The 17,060-nt window shown below is 41.9% G+C and overlaps 1 pseudogene; it reads left to right on the top strand.

Moving 5' to 3' along the window:
• The first annotated feature begins 348 nt into the window (after positions 1-348).
• Positions 349-2,482, top strand: LOC104656362 (annotated as a pseudogene).
• The last annotated feature ends 14,578 nt before the right edge of the window (positions 2,483-17,060 follow it).

The following is a 17,060-nucleotide window of genomic DNA, read 5'->3' as shown; positions in this document are numbered from 1 at the left end:
TGGAAACAAAAGACTGCCTCTTTCACATGGGAGGAAAATTCAGTTTCAGCTCACCTAGGGATTTAGTTTTACTGAAGACACGGGAGAAAGTTTTCCAGCTGACCAGCTTTCCCCAACGTGGAAAGGACCAGAGCAAGGCCACCTGAACTCTCCAATAGATGATAAACTACAAGGGATTCACAGGCGGGTACCCCTGTGTGGAAGTAAACTGTTGCTTATTCTGGGAGCCCAATCCGAGGCTGGGGTAGGTGGGCGCAGGGCTAGTTAAGCTTTGGGGAAGCGCGGGCTAGGTCATTGCGCGTCTGCTCCTCCTGGTGTTTTTCCTGTCGCCCTAGTCCTGCTTTGGCCATGCGGGAGCTAGTACTCAAGCAGACGGAGCAGTGCAGGAACTAGGTCAGCGCCAAGGTTGGCTGCCGGTGCTCTGAGGGCCCAGTGCAGGTCTGCTGGGTGGCCGGGAAGATATTCGCAGTGACGGGGCTGGCGCCTCTGCTTTGGGGACCCTGGGCTCCCTGCCGTGACACGGTGGAGCTGGGCGGCTGGTAAGGCTGCCAGAGAGGTCTGGGGGTTGCGGGAGGGGGTGGAGGTGGGAGAGGGGTTAGGGTGCCTACAGCTCCTTGGCCTCCTTGGCTCACCCCTGGCCTGTCTGGCCCCTCTTGTCTCGCAGTTCTGGGAGGTGATCTCTGACGAACATGCCATTGACTCCACTGACAGCTACCACGGGGACAGCAACTTGCATCTGGAGTGCATCAACATGTACTACAACGAGGCCAGCGGTGAGACCCCAGTCATTCCCCAACCGCCTTCCTGAGAATGGCGGCCCTCCCCTCGCTGATGCCCGCCCATCCCCCTCGTGTGGCAGATAGGTAGCCCGCACTGTGCTCATGGATCTGGAGCCGGGCATCATGGACTCTGTGTACTCCGGGCCCTTCGGGTGGATCTTCAGGCTGGACATCTCCATCTTCGGTGAGCTGCAGGTGAGGACTGGGGTGCAGCTCCTTAGAGCAGCTCAAAGTCAAGGAGTGCCCCAAGGTCATTGCTGTGGGAACTGTGGAGTCAAGGATCCTGAACACCCTTCTATCCTGAGTCACAAAATCTCCCTCTCCTAAATGGGCTTTGGGAGGAAGCCTCAGCTGTTTCCTCAAGGTGAGGAGCTGCTGATGTAATCTCCCTGCAGGGAGCTGAGCTGGGACCATGGCTGCTGCCTTCCCTGGTAATGAGCAAGGAGGCACCTGCGGCATGGTCTGATGTTAGGCTGTCTCAGGTTTGGCTCCTGACTGAATTTCTAACAGGTGATGCTGCTGTCCTGTAACTTTGGGGGAGGGGGTTTTATTTGCTCCACCTGCAGCGTGAATGATGCTTTCACCTTACATGTAACACTTGGTCCTTTTTGCATTGTGGTGACCAGTGATTACCGTATACCTGGCCATTGAGTGGCTGTACTTTCTTTGAGGTCAGTGTGAAGCTGGGAATAACTGGGCCAAGGGACGCTACATAGAAGGCGCGGAGCTGATGGAGTGGGTGGTGTACGTTGTGAGGAAAGAGGCTGAGAGCTGTGACTGACTGCAGGGTTCCAGCTGACTCACTCCCTGGGTGGGGGGACTGGGTCTGGGATGGGTACCCTTCCCATCAGTAAGATCTAGGAGGAATACCCGGACCGGATCATAAACACATTCAGTGTCCTGTCCTCACCCAAAGTGTCAGATGCCGTGGTGGAGCCCTACAATGCCACCCTCTCAGTCCACCTGCTCATAGAAAGTGCAGATGAGACCTTTTGCATTGATAATGAAGCTGTCTATAACATGTGCCCCAGAAATCTAAAGCTGCCCACACCCACCTATGGTGACCTGAATCACCTGATGTCTGTCGCCATGAGTGGGGCCACCATGTGCCTGAGCTTCCCAGGCCAACTGAATGCTGACCTGTGGAATCTGGCTGTGAACATGGTCCTGTTTCCCTGGCTGCACTTCATGCCTGGCTTTGCCTCACTCACCAGCCAGGGCAGCCAGCAGTACTGAGCCCTGACCCACCCAGCAGATGTTTGATGCTAAGAATATGATGGCTGCCTGTGACTCCCATCATGGCAGCTACCTAATGGTGACTGCCATTTTTCAGAAGTTGCATGTCCATGAGGGAGGTGGAGGAGCAAATGTTCAATATTCAACACAAGAATAGCAGCTACTTTACTGACTGGCTCCCCCACAATGTAAAAGCAGTCATCTGTGACATCCCACCCCAGGGGCTAAAAATGTCAGCCACCTTCAGCAGCAACAACATGGCCACCCAGGAACTCTTCAAGCACATCTCAGATCAATTCACAGCTATGTTCAGGCACAAGGATTTCCTGCACTGGTACATGGGTGAGGGCATGGATGAGATGGAGTTCACTGAGGCCGAAAGCAACATGATCTGGTTTGAGTACCAGCAGTGCCAGAATGCCTTGGCCAAGGAGTTTGAGGAGTGTGCTGAGGAGGAGGTGGCCTAGAACCTTTCTTTTCTGGGTAAAGGGGGGAAGCAGTGTGGATTCTTTAGTGTGTCCTGATAGCCATGTATCACTACGTACTTTTTCTTTGTGTCTTCACATCTCCTTTTGCATTTTAGAGCATTTTTATAGGATGTGATTTTACCTAATAAAGCATTCACATAGTATCTGGTTTCACTTCCAACTTCATTCTATACCCTCTCTGTGTACGGCTGCCAGATGGGCATAGTGGTTCTGCAGAGCTGCAGCTGTCCTGGGCTTATCACATGCCCAGGAACAAGCATTCCAGTGGCTCCTGGAGGGGTCGACATGAGCTGTGGACATGGAAGGTAGGTTTCACATGAACTTGGGGCTGCCCTGGGTCTTGGGCAGCTAATTGGTGAGAAACCTGTTCTTGAAGGTTAAACCTTGGCTTATCCCATTTACCGAACTTCCAGGGGGACCAGCTGGCCCTCTGTTTCTGGAACTTTAAAAGTGGTTAGTGACCCCAGTGGACAATGTCCTCAACATCCCACCTCAGGGTATAAATGTGGTCAGACAGCTGGCCTTGGACCAGCAATGAAGGGTGGGCAAGTAGGGCCCCAGTCACCCCCTCACTGTGGTGGCCTGGGTGTGTCTATGTGACCTCATTCTCTTCATGAGGTGGGCATGGGGTGTCTGGCAGGCACTAGTGGGCAGGAATCAAGCCCACTGTGTAGTCACATGCAGTGAACCCCATGTAGAAGGGGATTAGGCCCTGGGGTAGTAGATGGCAGTTGCTGGGCCTGTGTTCTCGGGGCAGTCTCTCTCCAAAGGCACAGATGGGGTTTCTAAACATGACCTGGGGAGACAGGCGGATGCTCACGAGTGCTGCTTTCCTCAACTGGCAACCAGTGAGGAGGAGGTCTGACCCACCCCAATCTGGAGGGCTGGCGCACTCTCTCTGGAAAGGTGGCTAATGTGCACTGTCTCCTGTCTCCCTGTCCTCCACACCAAAACTTCAGGGCAAAAATAATCCAAGATTGTCAAGATGAGACTGGTGTGGGTGGCACCTTTGGGGATAGGCCCTTTAGCCTGGCAGAGTCTCCTTTCCAGGCTTCTCAGGGAGCCTGACTTCAAGGCCTGCTTCAGGGAAGCTGTCCAGTTGGAGATGTGTATGTGAGCTGGGTGCTGGGCAGCATGCCAGGACAGTGCTCTTCTACTTGGCTCTTGTAGAACTCGTCCACGGCCTGTATGATGACCTCTTGGTAATTCCCCTCTCCCCCTATACCACACTGATAGACAAGATGAAGCCAGCATAGCCTTGGGGGTGGGCAGATGTATGGGTTCCACTCTAGGTCCCCTAGGCATAACCCCCTGCCTCAGATGTGTCAGGGGAAACAGACGGGGCTTTTTTCTTTTTCTTATCTGAATGTTTGCAATGGCCTATTGGGGTCAAATGAGAACAGGCAGGCAGGAGAATGCCTCATCTTGAAAGAAGGGGGTCCTGGGAGCAGCAGGGAGGTGGGAGAGGTCCCCCATACTCCCCCAACCTGTTCTCAGAGCAGGAAAAGGAACCTCTGTGACAGCCCTCCTCCGTGGCTCTCACCCTCTGAAAGGTGTCCTTGCCCAGCCCAGCCCAGGCATGCACCCACCTAAGATGGCCTTGCATGGATCTGGTTGGGAAGGTTCAACTGCAGTAACCACTGGAACCTTCCCACACCTAGTGTCTCTACTCTCACACGTGGGGTCAGATGCTCCTCCCTCCTGTACTGATACAGCGGGAGTGGCAAAGGGGGCAACCACTGCTGCAGTTGCCACCTGGGTCTGAGTGGGTGTCAGGCTTGGTACCCACATATTTCCCAATTCCTGGGTTCCATCTAGGGGCTTCATGGACAGAAGTGGTGCTTTTCCTGGCCTCTTTTTCATACACCAGCTACAAGATTGGGTTTCCAAAGTTTCTGGAGTCCCCTTCCAGCCTGGCAAATATGGCAGGTAGTGGGGGAAGGACATTAAGCCTATAGGCAGTGGAACCTGTTTGAGTATGTTCTCTACCCCTGGTGGCCCCTGGTTGTTTACCTCTATGGGTGAGAGTTGGCTTAGAATCTCAACATTATTGTAGGGCTTCAGAACTGTACAGACTGTACAGACAGGGTCCCAGGAGGAAGGAGGGGCTGGGACTGGCAGCTTACCAGTGTAGTATTGTAGGACTTAGTGTAGCTTACCAGTGTAGGGGGTTGCAGGACTCAGTTTGGCCTCAGCAGGGAATTCAGGGAAGCTTGGATTTGCTGAAGCCCTAGATAAACTTGGACTTGGATATGGGAACTACATGGAGCAGGGGCCTGTCTGCACACTGGAGTCTTTGAGTACTTGCACTCTGGTGCATCCATAGATTTTCCCCACCTGGAGAGCAGCTGTGGCTAGAAGCTGGGATACCTGTGGATAGAAGAGGAGGAGGAGGCAGGATGAGCCTGCAGGGCAGCCCCAGCAGCCAGGCAGGGCCTCTGCAAGTGAGATGCAGATCCAGCCTGTTGGTCACTTAGCAGCTGCTTGGCCGGCTGCACATCACCTGACATTTGCTCACCAGTAAATGGGGATTGCGGTAGCACTTACCTTCTGGGACTCCTGCAGCTGGAAGGGGCAGCACACACCACGTGCTGAGAATGCACCTGACTCAGGCAAGCTGTTCCTACAGCACCACATCAGATTAACATCCAACGTGTACAGGACATCATCAAATCTCCCCACCCCTCATTCCAGCTGTAAGAAAATGGAGCCTCTGCCCTAGGGGAGCAAACACAGGCATATTTATGCACTGGGCACGTGGCCCAGGTGGGGTAAAGGCACTTGGATACATTCTGGTTTCACTAGGAATCTGTGGGGTGGGTTTGGCCTGGACCCCTGTACCTCAGAAGCCCAGTAGTCCCCTGCATGGGACCATGACTAGGAGGTGGGTGGGAGGGCTGAGCTTTGAGGGAAGCCATTATTTGGCTCATAGGAAGTGGTGCAGATAGTTGTTGGTGGTTCAGTTTTGCAGGGCCTGTGTGATCACCCAAGGAGTGCAAATTGACTTTAAACAAAACTGCCAAAATTGATGCAATCTCATCAGTTGAAAAACTGAGTAATACTGACAGTCAGCCACACCTGACCCTTCCTCAGAAGTAACTGGTGTTCAGAGGTTGGTTTTGTTCCTTCCCAGCCTTTCCCTTTTGCATATAGCTGTGTGCATGTGCTTAGGTTTGCACACGTACACATTCCCTGGAGAGTTTACTTGTATTGTTTTATTTGGGGGATAACTGGCGAGGCAGCCTGGCATTTGCTTATCTTGTCTTTTAAATGTGGAGTCCCCTATGGAGTAGGCATCACATACATACTAGCTGGCCTCTGCCAGCCGTTTGGCTGCCCCAGTTTCTGCTCTTCCCAGACATGCTGGCAACCCAGTGTGACATTCAGTGGTCTTGCTCACAGCTAGTATGATTGTGTCCGGAATTGGTGGGTTTTTGGTCTCGCTGACTTCAAGAATGAAGCTGCAGATCCTCACAGTGAGTGTTACAGTTCTTAAAGATGGTGCGTCCATAGTTTGTTCCTTCTGGTGGGTTTGTGGTTTCAGCAGTGAAGCTGCAGACCTTCGCAGTGAGTGTTACATCTCATAAAGGCAGCATGGACTCAAAGAGTGAGCACCGGCTGGGCGCGGTGGCTCAAGCCTGTAATCCCAGCACTTTGGGAGGCCGAGATGGGTGGATCACGAGGTCAGGAGATCGAGACCATCCTGGCTAACACAGTGAAACCCCGTCTCTACTAAAAAAAAAAAGTACAAAAAACTAGCTGGGCGAGGTGGCAGGCGCCTGTAGTCCCAGCTACTCGGGAGGCTGAGGCAGGAGAATGTCATAAACCCGGGAGGCAGAGCTTGCAGTGAGCTGAGATCGGGCCATTGCACCCCAGCCTGGGTGACAGAGCGAAGACTGTCTCAAAAAAAAAAAAAAAAAAAAAAAAAAAAAAGGAGTGAGGACCAGCAAGACTTATTGTGAAGAGCAAAAGAACAAAGCTTTCACCATATGGAAGCGGACCCCAGCGGGTTGCAGTTGCTGGCTCGGGCAGCCTGCTTTTATTCCCTTATCTGGCCCCACCCACATCCTGCTGATTGGTCCATTTTACAGAGAGCTGATTGGTCCGTTTTGAGGGTGCTGATTGGTGCCTTTACAAACCTTTAGCCAGGAAAGTTCTCCAAGTCCCCACCGGATTAGCTAGACACAGAGTGCTGATTGGTGCATTTACAGATCTTTTGCTAGACCCAGCGTGCTGATTAGTACATTTACAATTATTCAGCTAGACAGAAAAGTTCTCCAAGTCCCCGCCAGTCCCAGAAGCCCAGCCGGTTTCACCTCTCACTGGCACTCCCGGCAGGACTCTGTGGCACCCAGCCCGGGCACTCTGGCAGCCCAGAGGGAACTCATCCCCCCATCAAACCCAGCAGGCACTGGCCGGCCACCCCGAGTGGAATGCGGGGCCGCAGAGGCCGCACCCACCCGGAACCCCCCGCCGGCCCGAGAGGGCCGCGCAGCAGTCCAGGTTCCCGCGCGCGTCTCTCCCTCTACACCTCCCCGCGAGCAGAGGGAGCCGGCTCCGACCTCGGCCAGCCCCAGAGAGGGGCCCTCACAGCGCAGCCACAGGCTGAAGCGTTCCTTAGATGCGGCCAGAGCGGATGCCTAGGCCGAGGAGGCCCTGAGAGCGAGCGAGGGCGGCTGGTAAGTTGTCACCTCTAGTGATGAGACGACTGGATCTTATAAAATTGAAAAAGCACACAATGTGCAGAGAAAGGGTAAGCAATCATGATCGTATTGCTCTGCTAAAGTACTCATTACATGACTCATTATATGACTGAGATGACGAAGAAAAATTTTTTTTACCCAACATTTGGGCCCTGAGAAAGGGAATTAATTTTTTACTTTATAACAGAGTTAGAAGAACTACTACCAGGCTTTCGTTTCCATTATCCTAAAATCCGACTTCATTCCCTCTAGTTTACCTACCTCAGAGAGAAAGAGGAGCTCACCTGGTTAATGAGAGCCTGAAATTATTTAAGCCAGGTCACTGTGTAAAGGTCATACTGATTCTGTCGTCTTGTGCGTCACTTGCTCAGCTCAGACATTTCATAACTCCCTGTGTACAGGCAGGTGTGTTACCCTCCTAGCTTGCTTTCTTGGTTTGATGCATTCCTAAGAGCATGTGAGAGCACTCAAGGTCTAGGCTAATGGGAGGACTCTTCTGCCTACCCCATCTCATCTCTCCAGGTCAGCCTGCATGCATGCTTCCTCCATTAGGTTCCAGAGTAGGAGATGGGAGGTCTCAGATTGACCTCAAGTTTATGCGGCGTTTTCCAGCTCTGCTTTCCCAGACAGTCCCTGCTGAGGGGACTGTAAGGTACAATGGAGATTTGTGAAGTCAATATCTACTTTTCTTGTGTGGGTGTTTTATAAATTAGAGTCCTGGAGGGGGATAAATGTTAGAGGTACTTCAAACCCCTAACATAGAAACATCTAAGCCTCGCCCTTTTTTGGTTGTAAGATATACATAACATAAAATTTACCATTTTAACCATGTTTAAATGTACAGTTCAGTGGCATCCAGTATACTCACAGTGTTGTGCAACCATCTTTATCCACATCTACAACTTTTTTTTAATCATCCTAAACTGAAACACCATACCCATTAAGAAGTCATTGAATAGAAGACTGATGCATTCAACTCCATAAAAATTAAAACTTTCTATGAGAGAAAAATGCCTCAAAGTCAAAAGTCAACAGACTGGGGTAATAGATCTGCAACATACATGACAGACAAAAAGCTAATTTGGGTAATATATAAAGCTATCATAAATTATTAAACAAAAAACCAGCAGCCGAATTGAAAAATGGACAAAGGATGTAAAAAGACAGTTCAAAGAAAAATGTAGTTTTAAAAATATTTGCCATTTTTTTCACTTTGGTAAAATATGTGTAACAGAAAATTTACTATGTTAACCACTTTGAGGTGTACAATTCAGTGGCATTAAGTACAAATACATTGTTGTGCAACCATCTGCCACTATCCTTTTCCGAACCTATTTTATCATCCCAAAGTGAAACTCTGTATCCTTGGAACAATAGCTCCCCATTTCCCTTCCTCCCACCCCCTGGCAATCACCAACGTACTTTCTGTGTCTATGAGTTTAACTGCTTTAGGTGGATCATAAAAGTGGAAGCATACAGTATTTGCTTTTCTGTGTGTCTGACTTATTGTACTTAGCATAATCTTTTCAAGATTTATCTATGTTGTAGCATGTGTTAGAATTTCTTTTCTTTTTAAGGCTGAATAATATATCATTGAGTGTATTGACCATATTTACTTATCCATTCATCGGTAGATGGACATTTGGGCTTTGTCCACCTTTGGCTATTATAAGTGCTGCTATAAACATGGGTGTGCAAATATCTATGCAAATTCCCACTTTCACTTCTTTTGGGTATATACCCGGAAGTGGAATTACTGGGTCATATGGTGATTACTGTTTTCCATAGTGGCTGTGCCATTTTACTTTCCCACCAGCAGTGTGCAAAAGTTCTGACTTCTCCACATTTGGCATTTGTTGTTTCTGGGTTTTTGTTGTTTTGGGTTGTTGTTATTTTATTTTTGATGGTAGCTGTACTTATATGTGTCAGTTGGTATTGCATTGTGATTTTGATTTGCATTTTTATCATGATTAGTGATGCTGAGCACCTTATGCTGTGCTTACTGGTCATTTGTATATCTTCTTTAAAGAAATGTGTATTTTAAAACCTTTGCTGTTGTTTAAATTTGATTATTTTGTTGCTGTTGCTGAGGTCTTTATATAGCCTGGATATTAATTACTTATCATGTATATAATGTGTGAATATTTTCTCCCCCTCTGTGAATTGCATTTTCAATCTACTGATTGTATCCTCAGATACATAAAAGTTTTTAACTTTGTTGAAGTTCTTTTTATGTATTTTTGTTGTTGTTGTTGTCTGTGTTTTCACTGCCATATCCAAGGAATTATTGCAGATTCTATGTTATGAAACTTTTTCCCTATGTTTTCTTGGAAGGGTTTTATAGTTTTCGCTCTTACAATTAGATGTTTGGCCCATTTTGAAATTAGGTTTTTATATGATATAAAGTAAGGGTCCAACTTCATTCTTTCTCGTGTAAATATCCATTTTTTTCTAACATCGTTGAAAATACTGATTTTTTCTTACTGAATAGTTTTGGCTGCCTTCTTGAAAATCATGACCATGTTTTTTGATTATTTATTTCTATTGTATTGGTCTTTATGTCTATCTCTATGCTGGTACAACATTGCTTTTGGTACTGATGCATTGCAGTAAATTTGAAACTAGGAGGTGTTAGTCCTATAAAATCGTTCATTTTTAAGATTAATTTGGCTACTTGTGGTTTTTTGAGATTTCATCTGAATTTTAGAATAGGTTTTTCTATTTTTGCAAATATTGGTTTTTTTTTATAGAAATTTTATTGAATCCACAGATGACTATAGTTAAAAATGGCATCTTGACAATGTTTTGTTTTCCAGTCCATAAACACACGTCTTTTCATTTGTTTGTGTCATCTTTAATATCTTTCTGCAATGTTTATCGTTTTTGCTGTACAGGGTTTTCATTTCCTTGGTTAAGTTGGTTTCTAAGTATTTTATTCTTTTGATGCATCACAAATGATACTGTTGTCTTGATTTCTTCTTCAGATAGTTTATTGTTAGTTATTGTAGAGATACAACTGATTTTTGTGTATTGACTTAGTATTCTGCAGCTTTGCTAAATTTTATTCCATCTGACAGTTAATATCACAGAAACTATAAGATTTTTGATATATAAGATTATGTCATCTGCAAACAGGTAATTTTACCTTTTTAAAAAATTGGAATATCTTTTGTTCTTTTACTTGCCTTTTTGCTCTAACTAATTAGAACCTCCAGTACTATATCAAATAGAAGTGATAAAAGCAGGCATCCTTGTTTTTGCTCTTAGGGTAAAAGCTTCCAGTCTTTCACTGTAATGTTAGCTGTTTTTTTTAAATATAATATATTATGTTAAGGTGTTTTCTTTTTATAGTTTATTATCTTTTATCATGAATGTGGGTTAAATTTTGACAAATGCTTTTGCTTCTTTAATATGATCACATGAGTTTTTTTTCTTCTTTATGTTAATGTGGTATTACACTGATTTTCATGTGTCAGAGCATACTTTCATTTCAGGAGTCAATTATACTTACTTATAGTGTATAATCCTTTTAATGCACTGCAAATTTGAATGTCTGGCATTTCGTGGAGAATTATGTTTGTAGTTTTCTTATGATATCTTTGGCTTGGTGTCAGGGTAATCCTGGCCTCATAAAATAAGTTAGAAAATGTTACCTCCCCTTCAACGTTTTGAAAGAGTTTGAGAAAAACTCGGTGTTAATTCTGCTTTAAATGTTGGGTAGAATTCAACAATGAAGCCGTGTAGTCCAGGGCTTTTTTTTGTTGTTGTAGCTGGATTGTTGATTACTGATGCAATCTTCTTGCTGAATCTCCTTGATGTATAGGTTTATTTGACTTTTATGATTCATTCTTAGTAGTATTTTTGCTTCTAGGAATTTGTTCATTTTATTTAGGTTATTCAATTTTTTGGTGTACAGGTCTTTATGATACTCTCTTATATCCTTTTATTATTCTGTAACTTTGGTAGTAATGTATTCATTTTATTTTGGAGTTTATTAATTTGAGTATTCTCCTTTTTTCTTAGTCAATGTTGTTAAAGGTTTGTCAGTTTTGTTGATCTTTTTTCGGGGAACAAACTCGGTTGTGTTCATTTTTGATATTGTTTTTCTATTCTCTATTTCACTTATTTCCACTGCTAGCTATCGTTATCATTTTTTTGTCTTTTGCTAGCTATTAGTTGTTCTCCCTTGTTCCCTCTGTTTCTAGTTCCTTAGATGTATAGTTAAGTTGTTGATTTGATACCTTATTTTATATAATCATTTGTAGCTATAAATTTTTCTCTTATGGTACTGCTTTTGATGTATTTCTTAACTTTTGGTACTTTATATTTTTTATTTGTCTCTAGATTTTTCTATTTTCTCTTATGATTTCTTCTTTTATCTATCCTTGAGTGTTTAATACCTGTATTTTTAGACAAAATGTGTAAACTGCAGAATATACTTGATTTGTTACAATTTTATTTGTTTTAAGTTTTTATTTTAGAATTAAATGTGTGTATCAACATTTGTTATGTTCTCATAAACTTTGTAATACATAAGGATTCCTGGTCCACATGCATAAGCCTCTACATGAGTATTATTTTGAAGTATTTAACCTTCTGTTTTACTATTCCAAATGTCTAAATGAAATTGAGCTTTGGGTTTCTGAGATAAAATTGTGGCAGGTGACTGAAAAATGCTTAAAAATTAGCCAAAACTTAAAATTAAGTTAAAGTTTATCTTCAAGATTCAACATGATTGAGTTGCTCTGTATGGCAGGTAATAAAAGATAAAGTCTTTCATGCTATAAAAGCAAACCAGAGAATGTTTTTTTCTCCTCAGTTGACATCTAAATTAAAAGCTGTAAAAATGTTTATGGCCTTATGCACTTTTTATTTTAGAATTCCAGCTTTTTCTAGTTAAAATTTTTCTAAACAGATTCCTGAGTATTTGAAAGTCAAATAATTTTTTAGATGAAGTGATTAAGCAGTGTTTAAGAAGTTAATGCTGTTGTGCTTATTCTTGCTTTAAACAGTTTATTTAATACAACTACATTTTAAGAGTCTGATTTAATGTTAAGTCCCTCTAAACTTTGGTTAAGAAGCAGAAAGCATGACATGAGATTCTTGACATATGCTTTCAATAAATCTCTTTAAAAAATGTTAAAGGTAGAACTATTTAATTTTACACAAAATTGAATCTTTACATATTAGCATAATTTGAAAAATTATGTCTCACAGCTTTTAAAACGACCAAGTATGATACGCATTTTTCCTTAGTAATGTGAGGATAATAATTGTGGTTACCTTGGGCTAACTATATGCCACATGACATGCTAAATTCTTTATGTGTATTTATCTTCTAATCTTCAGAATTGTTTAATAAGTTTGGCAGTTTTATTGTCTTCATTTTTATACCATTACTCTTGATTCATTATATAGTATCATCATTTTTTCTGTGCTTGATTCTTTACATATGTTAATGTTTGTTCATGTGCTTTTATTTCTGATAATGCAATAAACATTTAGAAATTAGAAATTAGAAAACTGAGATTTACAAGTGGAATAAACTGTGCATGGGACACCCAGCTATAAGATGTGGAGTCAAGATTAAAACTGGAATCTACCTGATTCTAAAACCTGTAATGGTAACTACTGTAATTGCAGAAAAACTTCCTTGATTGTTCTGTATGAATTAACCTGTATCTTTTTTTCTCACTCTTCTTTGTGTTCTTAGTACTCATTACTACTTGACGTGTGTGTAGATTTTTCTTTATAGAGATGAGTTCTTGCTTCACTAATTATGCATGTATATCTTTAATTTGCTGTCTGTCTCTCTTGCTCTTTCATTCACTGCTCTCCTAAATTAATTGCATGCATTTGTATGTGGTTTGTAGGTACTGGTTGATACTTAATTTAATGAATGTAATTAGTATATTCTGTACACCATCAGTGCATATATTATTAAAGATGTGATAGATCTTCTGTTTTCCTCGCTTTATGTTGTTATTCCTATATTGCAGCAGTCCCCAATCTTTTTGTCACCAGGGACTGGTTTCTTGGAAGACAAGTTTTCCATGGACTGAGCAGAGGCATGGTTTCAGGATGATTCAAGTACATTACATATATTGCATATTTTATTTCTATTATTATTGAAAATTAATATATAATGAAATAATTATACAACTCACTACAATGTAGAGTGGGAGTCCTGAGCTTGTTTTCCTGCAACTAGACAGTTCTATCAAGGGGTGATGGGAGACAGTGACACCCAAAATGTGGTGCTTATGTCCAGGCTACTCCATAATCTTGTTTTGGTTGCTGTCATTGAAAAATTCTCTGCTTCACAAAGACAGGATATTGGAAATGGAAGCAGGCATTTATGTGATACTATTGAAGAGGAAATGTCAGTGTTCCTGTGAAGAACAGCAATGGCTTCCCTATTCTTAAATTTTACATAACATTTGCTATTATTGGTTCTTCTCTGTTTTTTTTTTTTTCTGATATCACTCCTCTCTTCTCCTTCCTCTTAATTGATACATATAATCCTGTGCTTTCATTTCTAAACTTTCTAATGCTCTTCAATGCCTGCAGGTCTTTACTGAATACCACTATAATCATTTAACTTCAATTCTATTTCAATAGCTAAGCTGCCCATCTGGTATTTCCATTGGTTATTATACATAGCACAAACTTGATAAGGCTGAAATTCAGTGCTATAGAAAATTTTCTTGTGATGATTTAAATATATGTTCAAAAATGGTTTGAAACTCTTCAAAAAGTATGAGGGATCTTCAAAAAGTTTGTGGGAAATGCATATCATAAAGAGACTATGCATAGATTTCAGAAATATTTTGCACCTAAATAAACATATACTACCTTGTTATAACATGTCTGAACAGGATCTAATTTGAAAAATTACAATAAGAAAACTAAGATACAAATTTGAAAAGAGGTGCTATTAGAGCAACATGAACTCTGCTAAAATTAAAGCAAGAATAAACATCAAATTTATGACAATGTTTGGTGAAAGAATAGTAAAATCACTGATTCTTTATGACAAGTTTATGAGGACAATGCCCCCCAACATCCACAAGTTTACAAATAAATAACTTATTTTAAGAAGGGATGATAAGATGTTGAAGATAAAGCCTGCAGTGGTAGACAATTCACATTAATTCACCAGAAAAAAATTAATCTTTTTCATGCCCTGCTTTAGGAATGACAATAGCATACACAACAGCCAATACCATAGCCATCTCAATTGGTTAAATTTACATAATTTTGAAAAACTTCTCACTTAATAGATACAAAAATTATTGTTGTTCCCAAATCAGCTGCAGACGAGACCAGAGCTTTCAACTGAAGTTTTACATAAGTGGAATCAAGATCCTGAAGCATTTCTTCAAATAATTGTAAAAGCAGGTAAAACACAGCTATTCTAGTGAAATCCTCAAAACAAAACACAATCAAAGCAAGAGGTGAAAGTGGTCCAGTCACAGCACAAGGTGACTGGTTTAGAACAAAGCTCATAGCAACAGTGTCTTAAGATGCTCAAGGCATTTTGCTTGTTGACTTTCTAGAGGGCCAAAAACAAAAAAAACCCAATAACACGTGCTATTACGAATATTTTGAGAAAGTTAGCCAAACCTTTAGAAGAAAAACTTCCGAGAAATTTCACCAGAGAATTATTCTCCACCACAACAATGTTCCTCTTCATTACTCTCATCAAAAAGAGACAATTTTGCCAGAGTTTCAATGGAAAATTATTAGGCATCCCCCCTTTAGCCCTGATTTGGCTCCCTCTAACTTCTTTTTCTTTTCTGATATTAAAAAACTTTAAAGGACACCAATTTTTTCTTTAGTTAATAATGTAAAAAGACTGTCTCGACATGGTTAAATTTCCAGGACCTTAGTTTTTGTAGGGAGAGACTAAAGGCTGGTATTATTGCTTGTAAAAGTCTCTTGAACTTGATAAAGCTTATGTTGAAAAATAAAGTTTATACATTTTATTTTTGTGTTTTACTTTCATTTTTCACACACTTATTGAAGTCCTTTCATAAGCCCAAATTCTCTTCTTCTTGAAGGTATCTTAAGCTTAATAATCCTTTCTGGTGAATAGAATTTGACAGAAGTGACTATGTGTGACTTCTGAGTCTAGGTCATAAAATATTTTGCCACTTATGCTTTGCTTTTTCCTAAGCCACTCACTCTGGAAGAAGCTAGCAACTATTTGGTGAGAAGAGTCAAGCAGCCCTACAAAAATATCCATGTGGAGAGAACCTGAGGCCTTCAATTACGCATCCCACAGACTAGTGGGCCGTGAATGTGAGCAAACTTAAAAGTGAATCTTCTAGTTTTAGTCAAGCCTTTGAATGACAGCCCCAGTTGAAATCTGACTGTAACCACATGAGATATCCTGAGGCACAACCACTATGATAAATTGTCCTTGAATTCCTCATTTACAGAAACTCAGTCAGGTAATAAATATTGCAATTTTATGCCACAAAATTTTAGGGTTATATGTTATGAAACAATAGATAGCAATTTCACTCTTTCAACATCCATTTTATTTTTTATACAATCATGCATTTTTAATAATGGGGATATATCTAGAGAAATGCACCATTGTGTAATGTCATTGTTGCGTGAACATCATAGAATGTACTTACACAAACCTAGGTGGTATAGCCTATCACACACCTAGACCGTATGGTATGGCCTATTGCTCCTAAACTACAAACCTGTACAGCATGTTACCATGCTAAATACTGTAGGCAAGTGTAACACGATGGTCAGCATTTGTGTATACAAACACAGAAAAGGTACATTAAGAATATAGTATAAAAGATTAAAAAATTGTACACTTGAATAGGGCACTTACCTCAGGTGGTCTGGTAGTTTTCATGGTTACATGAAGATTCCACTGAGATATATTCTGCACCACCCACTGCCATAGGTGACAGTCTTGACTATGTGCACCACCCATGAAGGTCCCATTTACCTTGCTTTTCCTGACTTGTCAAGTGCATGGTGATGTGGTAAGCCAGCACGAGGGCTGAACAGTGTTCTCTTTCTATTGAGTTCTGCAGCTATTTATCCTGAGTTTGGTACCTAGATTTTGTAGACCCCATTTCTTTGACATTCTTGGTAGAATTAGACCCCATTTCTTTGACATTCTTGGTAGAATTAGACCCCATTTCTTTGACATTCTTGGTAGAATCAGGCCATCTTCGTCCCATTGTGCTATGTGTTATGATGCCTAAGGTTATTTTTATGAAAATAATCTGAGGGTAGACCATAGGCATAGGAACTTTGAGCCTGTTGTTTGAGCCAACCCCACAGAGAGGTCAGTTAGTAGTTTTCCCTGAATCAGCATCAGTTTGGATATATATTGCTATCAGTTACTGTGAAACTGGTTGCATTGTCCCTTCACTTTTTTCATCTTAAGAAAACATCTTTAATCCATACAGCATGTTTTCTCTGGTTTTATACCCACTATGATCACAGGCTTTTTTTCTGCTTTAAGATATGGCCAACCATTGCATTAGGGCCTAGACATTAGGTGAACAGAATTACATACAAACCATACTCTAAATACTCTTCATTTTAGGATAAAAATATTGGTACTTATATATACCTTTATTACAATTCTTACGCTTATTTGTCTGAACAGTGTTACTTCATCAAAGTTTATTTGAGCCTTTAGTGGGCACATTAATGAATGTTAACTAGAGAAACATTGTTCCTTTGAGAGGCACTTTAGAAAAAGATTCCTCGGGTCAAATTTTTTAATGGTAGGCAGAGTACTCCATACATAATTCTGAATTAAACATTGCTCCACCAAAATATTCTGTGGCTAAAGATGAAAAATTTTA

This window comes from Rhinopithecus roxellana, chromosome 12 (assembly GCF_007565055.1).
Source record: "Rhinopithecus roxellana isolate Shanxi Qingling chromosome 12, ASM756505v1, whole genome shotgun sequence".
NCBI classification, from domain to species: Eukaryota; Metazoa; Chordata; class Mammalia; order Primates; family Cercopithecidae; genus Rhinopithecus; species Rhinopithecus roxellana.
Note: the sequence above shows the minus strand (reverse complement) of the source record. Positions and strands in the feature narration are given on the sequence as shown.